Raw genomic sequence first — 13,516 nt, 5'->3', positions numbered from 1 at the left:
AAGGAGAAAGTCATTTAAAATGAATCCTGATTTTGAATAATCTAGTGTGCAGGTGGGTTTGTCAACCGGTTTGGGGCGCACATGGATTTTGGGGTGCGCCCTTATTGCTGATGTGCCCAGATTTAGGGGTGCACACGGATTTGTTTATTCGCGCATATTTTGTCGTCTGTCTTCGAATATGGAGGTGCACTCGGATTTTGGGTTCCACCGGATTTGGGCGTGTCGGCCGATTTGGAGTTGTAGACGATTTTTGGGATGTGTGCGAATTTTTCATGTGGAAATAGCAATTTGTGAACTGCTTGAAATGATTGCTGCTCTGAGTAAAATCTGTTATGCATGTTGGCGTGTCAGAGTGTTGGTGCATCGATTCGGGGATTGCGCAGATTTAGTGCACTCTCAGCAAATATGGGGATGCACTCCTGTTTGAGGATGCGAACAGATTTAGTGATGAAACCGCCAGTATAGAGGTACATACAGATTTGGGAATACTTATTTATTTAGGACCATGTCGGCCAATGGGAGACTGTTTTACGGATTTCAGGTTTCTCCCAGAGTTTTTGTGCCTGCGGATTTAGCGTTGTGACGTATCTGAATGTTGCTTCATTTATAGATACTTTTCGAATCAATGCAAAACTTTCAACAGTATTCTTGTTACTTTAAGTTGGAGGTAGGCATTTTCTGAACGCTTTAAAATATGTTTTGTGCTGGAATACTGTACGGTGCATGTGGGGATGCTAGCTTTCTTTAGGATACACATTGAATTGGGAATTGCGTAGAGTTAAGATAACGTCGGCAACTGTGGTGTACACACTGTTTTATGGGCTGCGCATCGATTTCGGCATGCGTGAATATTTAGGGCTGTGGACTGGAATACGGGGGTGAATACAGATTTGGGGGTGTATCTGGATTTGGTGATGTGCGACGTTTTACGAAGTGTTGTCTTTTATCCGGATGCTTACGGATTTGGAAATACACTAAGATTTGGCTTTGTCAGCTCATCTGCCTTTCCAATCAAATTTTGGATTGCGTGCGTATTTTTAATGAAGCAACAGCCATGTTCTGAAATTTGTTGAAATGATTCCTCCTCTGATATAATTTATTTTGCATGAGGGATGGCAGCGGATCTGCAGTGTACACTAATTTGTGGATTGCACAGATTCAGTGCACTGTCGGCTATTATAGATGGACACACCGATTTGGGAGCGCCAATTGATTTAGAGGTGTCTAGCTCAATATAGGGAGGTTTACGGAATTCGGGGATCCCGTAGATTTGTGGTGCCTGCGGATTTGCAGTTGTAAGGTATTTCAAGGTTGCATCATTTATAGATACTCCTATTATCAAAACACTTTGAATTTTCAACGGTACTCTTGTGGATTCATTGTGGAGACAGCTATTTTGGGAAGTTAGAAAAGATTCCTGCTCTGGGATACTATACTGCGAAAGTATGGTTGTCAACGTGTGTGTGCTGTACATGGATTCGTGAGAGCGCACTTACTTTGGGATATGCGCAGATTTGGGCGTATTCTTGGATTTGGGGATGCACATGGATTAGTAGATGTGCACAGCGTTGGGTGTCTCCGCAGATTTAGGGTTGCATACGAATTTGGGTGTATATGCGGATTTGTGGAGTCTTTGTATTAGGAAATGTGACGAATATCAAGGTACACACATGTTTGCGGTATCTGCAGTTCTGAATGTATGACGAATTTCGAGGTTGTTTCATTGAAGCAGACGTCCTCTGAAGAGATTCTTGCTCACGGATAATGTAATATGCATAGGGAGGTGTCAGAGGGCGGACGGATTTCTGGATGGGTGTCGATTTAGGGGAGAACACGGATTTGTGCCGTTCACAGTCTTTGGGGCGTGCTGTCAAATATTTTGTTGGGCTCCAATTGAGGTGCACACGGATTGGGGTGCGTCGCCTGGCTTAGTGATGTCGGTCGATCTGCGGGTGTGATGAATCACAGGGCAATTTGAACATTGAACATATCTCTCGCTATTATTTATAGTGGAGACAGCTAATATATGAACTATTCTTGCTCTGGGATAATCTGATGTGCATATCGCAGTGTCAGTAGATTTTGGTGTGCGCGCGGATGTGGTGATATGTTCAGATTTTGTAGAATGACGGCGAATATGAAGTAGCACATGAATTTGGTGATGTGCTCCGATTTGCCCATGCCGGAAAATTCGGGGTGCACACAGATTTGCGGGTGTCGTTGTATTAGGAGGTGCAGAGTAATTTCTGGTTTGAATATGTACTGGTGGTACACATGGATTAGGGGTTGCGCATATGATGTGAGGGTGGTGTGGATTCGGGGATGTGCGCACATTGAGGGCTGTTGTGGTAAAAATGTGTGAAAACGGAAAAGAGTGTGGCAGTTGATTCAGAGATGTGAAAACTCAACGATGTTTTATTTACAGATATATCCGTAATGAATCACTTTGAATATTGAAATCTGTTCTTCCAGTGCTTTTAAAAGTGGAGAACTGTTTGAAAGGATTCTCGATCTGCGATAATCAATTCTGCATGTGGAGCTGTCCAAAGATTTGATAATGCACGAAGATTTGGTGGTGAACACGGATTCGGGAGTACGCGTGGAAGTGGGAATAGGTGCAGATTTAGGGGTGTGTTGGCGCACATAGGTGCACATGGACTTGTGGATGTCAGTTGATTTGCGGTTGTGACGAATTTCAAAGTTGCTTCTGTTAACTGGGCGGAAAAGTGGCAGATGGAGTGTAACTGTAGCCGCATAAATGACAGAAAACAGTGCGTTGGGAGATCAAAGAGTACATTTCAATACGGAAATGAAGAGCGAGTTGATTTGCAATTCACTTGACATACACATTAGTGAGTGGAAACGATAGTAGTGCAGCGACAATCAACAAACGGGAGCCATTCCGTCGCATAATATGAGAGTGTATGTTTCATTCTCCATCTGCCTGTCTTGGGTAGAGTGTGGAGAGGGGCGGTTTATTCTGCATCCACCGGTCTCCGGTGCAAAGTGAGAGGATGCGGTTCATTTTGTAGACATCAGCCCCTGGTATAAACTGAGAGTGTGCGGTTCTGTAGGTGTCACGCTCTGGTTCAGTGAATTTATACTGAAAATACCAGTCTCTGTTAGAGTGTGAGAGTGTCAGTTTCATTCTGTATCATCAGTCTCTGTTACAGTGTGAGAGTGTGGATTTCATTCTGTATTTGTCAGTCTCTGTTACAGTGTGAGAGTGTGGGTTTCATTCTGTATCTGTCAGTCTCTGTTACAGTGTGAGAGTGTGGGTTTCATTCTGTATCTGTCAGTCTCTGTTACAGTGTGAGATTGTGGGTTCCATTCTGTATCATCAGTCTCTGTTACAGAGTGAGAGTGTGGGTTTCATTCTGTATCTGTCAGTCTCTGTTACAGTGTGAGAGTGTGGGTTTCATTCTGTATCTGTCAGTCTCTGTTACAGTGTGAGATTGTGGGTTCCATTCTGTATCATCAGTCTCTGTTACAGTGTGAGAGTGTGACTTCCATTCTGTATCATCAGTCTCTGTTACAGTGTGAGACTGTGGGTTTCATTCTGTATCATCAGTCTCTGTTACAGTGTGAGAGTGTGGATTTCATTCTGTATTTGTCAGTCTCTGTTACAGTGTGAGAGTGTGGATTTCATTCTGTATTTGTCAGTCTCTGTTACAGTGTGAGAGTGTGGGTTTCATTCTGTATCTGTCAGTCTCTGGTACAGTGTGAGATTGTGGGTTCCATTCTGTATCATCAGTCTCTGTTACAGTGTGAGAGTGTGGGTTTCATTCTGTATCTGTCAGTCTCTGTTACAGTGTGAGAGTGTATGTTCCATTCTGTATCATCAGTCTCTGTTACAGTGTGAGAGTGTGGGTTTCATTCTGTATCATCAGTCTCTGTTACAGTGTGAGAGTGTGGGTTTCATTCTGTATCTGTCAGTCTCTGTTACAGTGTGAGAGTGTGGGTTTCATTCTGTATCATCAGTCTCTGTTACAGTGTGAGAGTGTGGATTTCATTCTGTATTTGTCAGTCTCTGTTACAGTGTGAGAGTGTGGGTTTCATTCTGTATCTGTCAGTCTCTGTTACAGTGTGAGAGTGTGACTTCCATTCTGTATCATCAGTCTCTGTTACAGTGTGAGACTGTGGGTTTCATTCTGTATCATCAGTCTCTGTTACAGTGTGAGAGTGTGGATTTCATTCTGAATTTGTCAGTCTCTGTTACAGTGTGAGAGTGTGGATTTCATTCTGTATTTGTCAGTCTCTGTTACAGTGTGAGAGTGTGGGTTTCATTCTGTATCTGTCAGTCTCTGGTACAGTGTGAGATTGTGGGTTCCATTCTGTATCATCAGTCTCTGTTACAGTGTGAGAGTGTGGGTTTCATTCTGTATCTGTCAGTCTCTGTTACAGTGTGAGAGTGTATGTTCCATTCTGTATCATCAGTCTCTGTTACAGTGTGAGAGTGTGGGTTTCATTCTGTATCATCAGTCTCTGTTACAGTGTGAGAGTGTGGATTTCATTCTGTATTTGTCAGTCTCTGTTACAGTGTGAGAATGTGGGTTTCATTCTGTATCTGTCAGTCTCTGTTACAGTGTGAGATTGTGGGTTCCATTCTGTATCATCAGTCTCTGTTACAGTGTGAGAGTGTGGGTTTCATTCTGTATCTGTCAGTCTCTGTTACAGTGTGAGAGTGTGGGTTCCATGCTGTATCATCAGTCTCTGTTAAAGTGTGAGAGTGTGGGTTTCATTCTGTATCTGTCAGTCTCTGTTACAGTGTGGGTTCCATTCTGTATCATCAGTCTCAGTTACAGTGTGCGAGAATGTGGGTTTCATTCTGTATCTGTCAGTCTCTGTTACAGTGTGAGAGTGTGACTTCCATTCTGTATCATCAGTCTCTGTTACAGTGTGAGAGTGTGGGTTTCATTCTGTATCTGTCAGTCTCTGTTACAGTGTGAGAGTGTGGGTTTCATTCTGTATCTGTCAGTCTCTGTTACAGTGTGAGAGTGTGGGTTTCATTCTGTATTTGTCAGTCTCTGTTACAGTGTGAGACTGTGGGTTTCATTCTGTATCTGTCAATCTCTGTTACACTGTGAGAGTGTGGGTTTCATTCTGTATCTGTCAGTCTCTTTTACAGTGTGAGAGTGTGGGTTTCATTCTGTATTTGTCAGTCTCTGTTACAGTGTGAGAGTGTGGGTTTCATTCTTTATCTGTCAGTCTCTGTTACCGTGTGAGAGTGTGGGTTTCATTCTGTATCTGTCAGTCTCTGTTACAGTGTGAGAGTGTGGGTTTCATTCTGTATTTGTCAGTCTCTGTTACAGTGTGAGAATGTGGGTTTCATTCTGTATCTGTCAGTCTCTGTTACAGTGTGAGATTGTGGGTTCCATTCTGTATCATCAGTCTCTGTTACAGTGTGAGAGTGTGGGTTTCATTCTGTATCTGTCAGTCTCTGTTACAGTGTGAGAGTGTGGGTTTCATTCTGTATCTGTCAGTCTCTGTTACAGTGTGGGTTCCATTCTGTATCATCAGTCTCTGTTACAGTGTGAGAGTGTGGGTTTCATTCTGCATCTGTCAGTCTCTGTTACTGTGTGAGAGTGTGGGTTTCATTCTGTATCTGTCAGTCTCTGTTACAGTGTGAGAGTGTGGGTTTCATTCTGTATTTGTCAGTCTCTGTTACAGTGTGAGAGTGTGGGTTTCATTCTTTATCTGTCAGTCTCTGTTACAGTGTGAGAGTGTGGGTTTCATTCTGTATTTGTCAGTCTCTGTTACAGTGTGAGAGTGTGGGTTTCATTCTGTATCTGTCAGTCTCTGGTACAGTGTGAGATTGTGGGTTGCATTCTGTATCATCAGTCTCTGTTACAGTGTGAGAGTGTGGGTTTCATTCTGTATCTGTCAGTCTCTGTTACAGTGTGAGAGTGTATGTTCCATTCTGTATCATCAGTCTCTGTTACAGTGTGAGAGTGTGGGTTTCATTCTGTATCATCAGTCTCTGTTACAGTGTGAGAGTGTGGGTTTCATTCTGTATCTGTCAGTCTCTGTTACAGTGTGAGAGTGTGGGTTTCATTCTGTATCATCAGTCTCTGTTACAGTGTGAGAGTGTGGATTTCATTCTGTATTTGTCAGTCTCTGTTACAGTGTGAGAGTGTGGGTTTCATTCTGTATCTGTCAGTCTCTGTTACAGTGTGAGAGTGTGACTTCCATTCTGTATCATCAGTCTCTGTTACAGTGTGAAACTGTGGGTTTCATTCTGTATCATCAGTCTCTGTTACAGTGTGAGAGTGTGGATTTCATTCTGAATTTGTCAGTCTCTGTTACAGTGTGAGAGTGTGGATTTCATTCTGTATTTGTCAGTCTCTGTTACAGTGTGAGAGTGTGGGTTTCATTCTGTATCTGTCAGTCTCTGGTACAGTGTGAGATTGTGGGTTCCATTCTGTATCATCAGTCTCTGTTACAGTGTGAGAGTGTGGGTTTCATTCTGTATCTGTCAGTCTCTGTTACAGTGTGAGAGTGTATGTTCCATTCTGTATCATCAGTCTCTGTTACAGTGTGAGAGTGTGGGTTTCATTCTGTATCATCAGTCTCTGTTACAGTGTGAGAGTGTGGATTTCATTCTGTATTTGTCAGTCTCTGTTACAGTGTGAGAATGTGGGTTTCATTCTGTATCTGTCAGTCTCTGTTACAGTGTGAGATTGTGGGTTCCATTCTGTATCATCAGTCTCTGTTACAGTGTGAGAGTGTGGGTTTCATTCTGTATCTGTCAGTCTCTGTTACAGTGTGAGAGTGTGGGTTCCATGCTGTATCATCAGTCTCTGTTAAAGTGTGAGAGTGTGGGTTTCATTCTGTATCTGTCAGTCTCTGTTACAGTGTGGGTTCCATTCTGTATCATCAGTCTCAGTTACAGTGTGCGAGAATGTGGGTTTCATTCTGTATCTGTCAGTCTCTGTTACAGTGTGAGAGTGTGACTTCCATTCTGTATCATCAGTCTCTGTTACAGTGTGAGAGTGTGGGTTTCATTCTGTATCTGTCAGTCTCTGTTACAGTGTGAGAGTGTGGGTTTCATTCTGTATCTGTCAGTCTCTGTTACAGTGTGAGAGTGTGGGTTTCATTCTGTATTTGTCAGTCTCTGTTACAGTGTGAGACTGTGGGTTTCATTCTGTATTTGTCAGTCTCTGTTACAGTGTGAGAGTGTGGGTTTCATTCTTTATCTGTCAGTCTCTGTTACTGTGTGAGAGTGTGGGTTTCATTCTGTATCTGTCAGTCTCTGTTACAGTGTGAGAGTGTGGGTTTCATTCTGTATTTGTCAGTCTCTGTTACAGTGTGAGAATGTGGGTTTCATTCTGTATCTGTCAGTCTCTGTTACAGTGTGAGATTGTGGGTTCCATTCTGTATCATCAGTCTCTGTTACAGTGTGAGAGTGTGGGTTTCATTCTGTATCTGTCAGTCTCTGTTACAGTGTGAGAGTGTGGGTTTCATTCTGTATCTGTCAGTCTCTGTTACAGTGTGGGTTCCATTCTGTATCATCAGTCTCTGTTACAGTGTGAGAGTGTGGGTTTCATTCTGCATCTGTCAGTCTCTGTTACTGTGTGAGAGTGTGGGTTTCATTCTGTATCTGTCAGTCTCTGTTACAGTGTGAGAGTGTGGGTTTCATTCTGTATTTGTCAGTCTCTGTTACAGTGTGAGAGTGTGGGTTTCATTCTTTATCTGTCAGTCTCTGTTACAGTGTGAGAGTGTGGGTTTCATTCTGTATCTGTCAGTCTCTGTTACAGTGTGAGAATGTGGGTTTCATTCTGTATCTGTCAGTCTCTGTTACAGTGTGAGATTGTGGGTTCCATTCTGTATCATCAGTCTCAGTTACAGTGTGAGAGTGTGGGTTTCATTCTGTATCTGTCAGTCTCTGTTACAGTGTGAGAGTGTGGGTTTCATTCTGTATCTGTCAGTCTCTGTTACACTGTGAGAGTGTGGGTTTCATTCTGTATCTGTCAGTCTCTTTTACAGTGTGAGAGTGTGGGTTTCATTCTGTATTTGTCAGTCTCTGTTACAGTGTGAGAGTGTGGGTTTCATTCTTTATCTGTCAGTCTCTGTTACTGTGTGAGAGTGTGGGTTTCATTCTGTATCTGTCAGTCTCTGTTACAGTGTGAGAGTGTGGGTTTCATTCTGTATTTGTCAGTCTCTGTTACAGTGTGAGAATGTGGGTTTCATTCTGTATCTGTCAGTCTCTGTTACAGTGTGAGATTGTGGGTTCCATTCTGTATCATCAGTCTCTGTTACAGTGTGAGAGTGTGGGTTTCATTCTGTATCTGTCAGTCTCTGTTACAGTGTGAGAGTGTGGGTTTCATTCTGTATCTGTCAGTCTCTGTTACAGTGTGGGTTCCATTCTGTATCATCAGTCTCTGTTACAGTGTGAGAGTGTGGGTTTCATTCTGCATCTGTCAGTCTCTGTTACTGTGTGAGAGTGTGGGTTTCATTCTGTATCTGTCAGTCTCTGTTACAGTGTGAGAGTGTGGGTTTCATTCTGTATTTGTCAGTCTCTGTTACAGTGTGAGAGTGTGGGTTTCATTCTTTATCTGTCAGTCTCTGTTACAGTGTGAGAGTGTGGGTTTCATTCTGTATCTGTCAGTCTCTGTTACAGTGTGAGAATGTGGGTTTCATTCTGTATCTGTCAGTCTCTGTTACAGTGTGAGATTGTGGGTTCCATTCTGTATCATCAGTCTCAGTTACAGTGTGAGAGTGTGGGTTTCATTCTGTATCTGTCATTCTCTGTTACAGTGTGAGAGTGTGGGTTCCATTCTGTATCATCAGTCTCTGTTACAGTGTGAGAGTGTGGGTTTCATTCTGTATCTGTCAGTCTCTGTTACAGTGTGAGAGTGTGGGTTCCATTCTGTATCATCAGTCTCTGTTACAGTGTGAGAGTGTGGGTTTCATTCTGTATCTGTCAGTCTCTGTTACAGTGTGGGTTCCATTCTGTATCATCAGTCTCTGTTACAGTGTGAGAGTGTCGGTTTCATTCTGTATCTGTCAGTCTCTGTTACTGTGTGAGAGTGTGGGCTTCATTCTGTATCTGTCAGCCACTGTTACAGTGTGAGAGTGTGGGCTTTATTCTGGATCTGTCAGTCTCTGCTACAGTGTGAGACTGTGTTTTTCATTCTGTATCTGCCAGTTTCTGCTACGGTGCGAGAATGTGGGTTTCATTTTGTGTTTTTCTGTCTCTGTTCGAGCAGAAAGCGTGTCCTCTCCGTCCAGATACAGTGTGATACAGTTGCTACCGTGTGAGCGGGCGTATAATTTTCTCCATCTTTCCCGCTCTTCCCCAAATCAATTAAATATACTCAATCTAGTAAACAAAGATGTAAAACAGATTCTGTATTCCCAGAACTGTTTATTAGGACAAGCGTCTTCTGAAAGCGTTTATGTTAAACCTGTGAGATGGACAGTACATTTCTGAATGATGACGTGTTACGCCCTGTGTAATAGAGTCATATGGCAAAAATGGAGCCTTGGTGTTCGACGAAATGAAGTTCGGCCCAACTTCGTTGCTCAACCCCAGAGGCCCAAGTGAACAGCGCCTGATCTGAAACCTTCTATGGCTTGGCAACACAACTGCTTATATGTTGAATGAAAATAAACAGAGTATTGAAATTTATTATTTTAGTAAATAAGTGTGTAAGTACGTTCAGAATTTGATAGGAACAGACCTCTGGCGAGTAAGCGGGGAGAAGCCAGATTAAATGGCGTGTGGAGGAAAAAGAAGTAGCGAAATGCGTATAAAAGATAAATCGTTGGAGCGGTAGCAATCTGGAAAGAGAGGACAGAGGAGCACAGGGAAAACAGAGCAGGACGGGGACGATGTGTGAGGTGATAGGCCGATGGGAATAAACATGAGGACATAACGGTGAATAGAAGTAGAGGGGTGGAGGGATGTTTTTAACCGACTTAAAGACATCAGGTTGTTGCTCCTACGTCAGGAGTTTATCCTCACCGTAGCACAAGAATAAGCCATGGACAGAAAATATCGGGTCGGGATTGGGAAGCAGAATTTAAATGTTTGGACACCAGAAAGTTCCGCCTTTCGCGGCTGGAGCGTTGGTGTTCGACGAAATGAAGTCCAGTTCATCACGGGCCTCGTTAACGTGGAGAAGGCTGCAACAGATCAGGAGAAGTGTTACCTCACCTTGAAATCCTGTCCGGGGGAGCTGAATAAGAGGTGAATGGCAGGTGTTGTCGGCTGGCCGCTTGCAGGGAAAAGTACCGTGAGTGAGATCAGTCGTGAGGGAGAGATGACAGAGGGAAATCACTCCCGAGCGATCCCTCCCGACAACGGAGTGGTGGGGTTGGGTGGTAGTGATTTGTTTCTTTAAGCTACCGCTTTTAAAATATGGTCGGCCTATCCGCGCTCACCTACTCTCCCGACGCCTTAACAGCGACAGTGTTCCCCTTGTCCATATCTACCACACAATGTCACCCAGAATTCAACATATTCTGCACTGCAAATTCCACCATCATACAAAGAAACTTATGTTTATCTCTCCCCACCCTCGACTCTCTGTTATCCGCACGGTTCAGGCGCCTTTTAATTCTGTCTGGGAAGCCTCCAACCTAAAGGCAGCTACAACAATTTGGAACTAGTTACTGTCATGAACACCAGGTTGTCATTGTTCTCACTATGTGATTTTGAGATGGTCATCTGTCTAATATTACATTAGTTTTACGGCTCCGAGTTGTGACACGGAAAGGAAAGGCTGCACCTGCTTGAAACAATTCGGCTGCTTAAGGTATTGAAACCGAATGAACAGAGTGGCAGATGACAACAGATGAGAGTATATCAGGGCAGCGTGAGTGTCAGGAAGTGTTGAAACAAGAGAGTCGTGTCCGTCCATGCAGAGAGAACCTGGAGCAACACGGATAATCAAAGGACAATATTCTGACCTCCTTCTTCAAAGTAGAGAGAAGGACGCTGGTCAGATGGACCGTCAGTATCGGATCCGTTTCCAAATGCGAGTGAGAGGGGAAGTCAGCACCTCCTTCAGCTGCTGCCTGAACTTAGTCTGGCTGACGGCGTAAAGAGCGGTGTTCGTGCAGCAGCTCAGGAGTTGCAGCATGTAGCTCAGTTCGTTGAAAAATGAAGGTATCCTCAACCAATATGGGATGCGCACTACATAAAGCATTCTGTTCCATATTGCCATCACCCCGTACAACGCCCATAACAGGATGAAATTTCCAGAGACGACCAGCAGTAAAACGAGGGATTTTCTGCGGCTCTGCATCTCCGGGTCTCCGCAACTCTGACCGCGGCTGGAAGCCCGGAGTCTGCCGCGGGCTCTACTGGCCACTACAACGTTCGTGATGGTGAAAGCATTGAGCAGGATAACAACGAGGAATGGGATCACAGTCGAAAAGGCAATGCGACCGACATCAATTACTGACCAGAAGAATGACCCTAGTACTCCCCATCTCTGCATGCAAGGCCACTTTAGGTTAGAGGAAGCATATATATCTTGGACCATGAAGAACCAGAAAACAGCTCAGTGCAGTCACTGTACTCAGAACCACAGCGACCGTTCTCCCAGGGCAATAGTTAGCGTTTAGATCCTGGAAGCAAATGGCCACAAATTGATCAAAGGTGAAGGCGACGGTGAACCAAACAGAACAATCTGTGGCGGCCTGCATTAAGAAGACGTGGGTTTTACACACGCGGACGTAAAACAGGAAGGAGAACTCATCCGGAAAAGCCTTCGGTATTTTCATCAATATAACGTCCAGGAAAACGACCGCTAGGTCAGCCGCCGACATGGCCATCAAATAGCGGGTGACTGTTTTAGAGAGTCCGCACTTTCCCCGTGATAGTATGACAATCGTCAGCACGTTCACTGTGAAAAGCAGATGTACAGAAATTATACATCAGATTGAGAGCATCATTATAAAATTTGCTAAGGACAAAATCAAATTCACAAAAAGGCACTGATCTGATCAGTAAGTGACCATTCACGGTCCCTTTGTGTTTCGGGAAGTGTTTCGGGTGCATCGAGAAGGTGAAAACAGAAGAGTACTGCGGTCTGATGTTTTAGTTGGGAGTAATGCTGAGAAACACCCTGATACAGATGCTGTGGAAACTGTCGGACGCTCATTGAGCGCATCCGCCATTAGACCACAGGTGGAGAATATTTGGAGATGGGTGGAAAGCATTGATACCCAATGAACACACGGGTGCACAGTGAGAGTGTGAGAAGGCTGCATGGACTCGAAACTGGCGGCATAAACAAAAGCAAGAGTGTTTAGGTCACCCCGAAGTGTAAAATAAAATAATCAGGTGGAGGTACAGTGGAGAGAGGAGAGCAATGTGACCAATAGTAAGTCAGGTGCAGTTAGATTCAACGTGCAGTGAACGCATTGTAAATGGCTGGGGTGGTCAATTTCAATTTCCTCAAAGCCACCGGGTCAAGGCAAGAAGCTGTCTTGACAACATTAGTGAACCAACAAGAACGAACTTTAATGGGGATGGATACAGATTACGTAGAAACTTCACACACTGAATAGATGGTCTTCAAGTTTTTATTAATTCTAAAGCCACTGATTTTCAGTCTCGCCCATTGTCCTCTTGCATTCAGTTGCAGAACAGCCCCTAATGTCCCAAACTCTCTAAAGCCCCACACCACCCACCTCGGGACGGATAGAGCTGTTATTTCTCTGTCATATTATTTCTTTCGTTAAGTTCATTAATCTGTGTACACTAGTCTTTCTGATTTGTTCCATATTTACTCTTTCTGCGTATAGAAAATGTTCGACTGTCTGTCAGAGGTGCAGATGCCATATACTGTGTGTTGGTTAACCCTAACATAGTTTGCAAACTGCGTTTTGGACTAAACAACCATAGAAATGCAGAAGGTACTATTTTTTTTCTTCTTCAAGAATCACTATTTGGCCGCGCTGAATACATTGTGTGCCAGACCGGCCTTTAGCTAGAGAGTCAGACATGGTCCACGTCTTCGTGAGGGGCAGAGCCTGAGGTGCAGCACAGTTAATGATTAGAGATTCAGTAGGGAGACAGAGTGCAGATGAGACTTCTCTCCCTCTACTAAGCCAGGAATTGAATAGGTAATTATGGGTTCATCATGCCCGGTGACAGAGAGAATCAAAGTCTTTATCAGCCGAAGAACTTTGATTCTACAGAGGAGGTGCTGATCTGTGGTGTTTACTTTGAATGTTGAGTAATGGAGAGGACAAAGGCTTTCACTGTGCTCAGAGTCAAAAACAAACAGGCGAATGAAAATGTCCATTGCAGCCGCCGTATGATATTTATGGAAGGTTGGTGCAGCGGGCAGGGACAGATTTTGGAATCGGCGCAAATTTAAGTTTACATTCCCGATAGGTAAACAGCAACACAAGGAAAGAGATCGGCGCGTATCTTTGAAAATCCGCGGTGATTGGTGCAGTCTACACGATGCACTGGAACAACTCAACAAGGCTCATGGACAACTTCCTAACCTACGACTGCAACCATCTAGAAGTTCAGGAGCAGCAAAGCATGGCG

The sequence above is a fragment of the Hypanus sabinus genome, unplaced genomic scaffold (genome assembly GCF_030144855.1).
Source record: "Hypanus sabinus isolate sHypSab1 unplaced genomic scaffold, sHypSab1.hap1 scaffold_716, whole genome shotgun sequence".
Lineage (NCBI taxonomy): Eukaryota > Metazoa > Chordata > Chondrichthyes > Myliobatiformes > Dasyatidae > Hypanus > Hypanus sabinus.
This window is presented reverse-complemented; position numbering follows the sequence as displayed.